Source organism: Asparagus officinalis, unplaced genomic scaffold (genome assembly GCF_001876935.1).
Source record: "Asparagus officinalis unplaced genomic scaffold, Aspof.V1 AsparagusV1_Un1870, whole genome shotgun sequence".
Lineage (NCBI taxonomy): Eukaryota > Viridiplantae > Streptophyta > Magnoliopsida > Asparagales > Asparagaceae > Asparagus > Asparagus officinalis.
In genome coordinates this window covers 1-2527 of record NW_017974129.1, presented here as the reverse complement: position 1 = coordinate 2527, position 2527 = coordinate 1, and the positions used below count along the sequence as shown (strand labels likewise).

At 49.4% G+C, this 2527-nt stretch overlaps 1 long non-coding RNA gene across 1 annotated transcript; it reads right to left on the bottom strand.

The window, feature by feature from the left end:
• Positions 1-201: 201 nt before the first annotated feature.
• LOC109828501 lies at positions 202-630 on the bottom strand. Its single transcript, XR_002243725.1, has 4 exons — positions 592-630; positions 453-524; positions 309-380; positions 202-239 (listed from the first exon to the last, which is right to left on the bottom strand). It is a non-coding gene; the product is annotated as an uncharacterized LOC109828501 (long non-coding RNA).
• Between the last annotated feature and the right edge of the window lie 1897 nt (positions 631-2527).

The following is a 2527-nucleotide window of genomic DNA, read 5'->3' as shown; positions in this document are numbered from 1 at the left end:
GCACCACTCGGCAAAGACGGGGAGGCACCACTGCTATGAAGACTTTCAACCCCGGGGACTGTAGCAGTATCAGGCTGAACGCCTGGTCCTACAGTGACATTCCTATGTTAACCAAATGGAAATTTGGACAAATAAGGAGAATCGGGATAAGAAGGTCGTATGAATACCTGCAATCCCCATGTCCTCAGATGCAGCCGGAATGCCAAGAGTCATAAGAGTATCGGCCCAAGCTGCTGGTCCTATGATGACACTCTCTTATTAGTCAAAATGAAAATTTAGACGAATAAGAAGAATTGGGATCTGCATACCTGTAGATCCATTATCCGCGGGCATTTGAGGGATGCCAGGAGTCATATGAGAATCAGTCCTAGCGGCTGGTCCTATGATTGCACTCATTAGTCAAAAGACAGATAAACATAGGAAAGTACAATATCCCTGAATCGTATACATACCTGCAAGCCCGTCGCTCTGAGGCAAACTGGATATGCCAGGGATAGATACCGGGCTAACTCCAATGGTAGACGCTGCGATAATCAATCATTCATTAGTCATATGAAATATCGGGCAAGAGGGAGAAAATCAGATATATACCGGTAGATGAATCGTTCCCGAAGAATGGTCTCTCGGTCCCTCTGGAAGTCTGCTCAGCCAGCATGTCAGCTAATAAGCCGGCATCCGGCTTCGAGAAGCTTGGCCCCTCCATCGCAACATCTGCAGGGTAACCCAAATGTTGAAGGATGAGGAAAGCTCAAACGAGAAATCTTCCTTCACCTTACATAAGGAAAATGACATTGGATGCGGATATACCTGAATAAGGGATTGTGGGCTCAACATTATTTATCTGCTCAAGATCGATGTTAAGGTCGATGCCCAAAGACCCATCGTGAAAAGCGTCGCACATTTGTTGCACAAAGCAATCCATCCCTAAGTCCACTCCATAGGGACGCTGACCGTCATGGGGCTTATGGGCGGTCTTCTTCCTCTTCGGAGCACCAACCCTCCGAGGGCCAACGGGTCGAACATGCGCAGGCCTATCACACGTTTGGCTCGGCCATGAGCCGAGCCACCCCAAGGTGGCTAGGCACAGTGTCGGCCACCCCGAGGTGGCCGACAGTGGCCCGAGGTGGCCGACAGTGGCCAGAGGGGGCCGACAATTCCCTTTTTGCAGCCACTGTCCTGAGAGCCTATAAATAGGCCTAGAGATGTTCATTTTCAGAGGTCGAACTTTCAAGAGCCGAAACTCTGCCGGATTGAAGAGTGAACTCGGAGCTTGAAGACCAGAAGACTTGCACCATTCAGATCTGATCCTCGGCGACCATCCACGTCAGAAAAGGCAGGATCTCGAGAGGAAGAAAGAACAGATCTGAGATCTACACGAGGCTACACTCCAGATCTAAGCTTGGTCTTAGATCTCGAGATCCGAGCGATTATTCCCTTGGTGGATTAATCCCTCCCGGCTATTATTCCCTTCGTGGAATAATACCCGCATACTCGTGTAGATCCGACCGGATCTAGATCGCGCGGTGGTCCACGGATTAACCCCGGCGCAGGCAAAGAACCCACCAAAGCGAGCGACCGCAAAACAGGAGCTCGTGATTTGTTCACAGAGGAGAGTTGTAATTTTTCTTTATTTTCTTTGATTTAGTTGTAACCGGATCTATAAAAGACCGGATCTTTTGTAAACTCAAAAAGTTGTAACTCAAGATGACAATTATCTCATTAATGAAGAAAGCTACGGTTTTTCCCGCGAACACTATATAGCACTGATTCTTCACCCGAAGGACAAGATATCCTACACGGATGTTCACTAACCATCGGAAGCAACCAGCATCGAGAATAGTCCGATCGCTTCTGGGGTTCTCCTCATCAACCAGCGCGTCGCCATAGCGACCTGAAAAATGAGGGAAACACTTAAAGAATTCCCAGCTCTTACGAACTCGAAGCTCTTGCTGCACATCACTAAACTTGTTCCCGAGCCATCTGCTCTTCTCCAACAGCTGCATGAAGGGGACGAGGATGTCAACAACACTGGGCGCTGACATCAAGTCAGGACGGTGAAGAACTAACCACGCCATCAGATATGCATAAGGGAGCTCAACCTTCGGACAAACAAGCTCAGCTGATGGTGCAGAGCCCATATGTGTGAAACTACTGACCAGACCCCTGAGCCCGCAATGGATGCTAGCAACCATTGCTGGGAGCAGGGAAAGCTCTCTCCCGTAGGCTAGCTGAACTGCAGGGAAGAGCACCTCGATGGGTAGAGCGTCTGAAGACTGATGCGGGACGACACACTTCTTCAACCAAAGGGCGAGATAGCCTGCTAATAGAGTCCGGGGCCCAATGGACTTCTGGGCACGGCGGAGAAAATAGCGAAACTTGGTCCCCGCGGGAAAAGTTCCCTCAGCACTGGAAATAGTGTAAGACTGAGCCTCAGTCTTCTCCAGCAACTCATTAACCACCGAAGGGGGCAATATATCTAGCTCATGAACAGACTCGTCGGAGTTACCCTCCAAGTTCTGAAACAAAT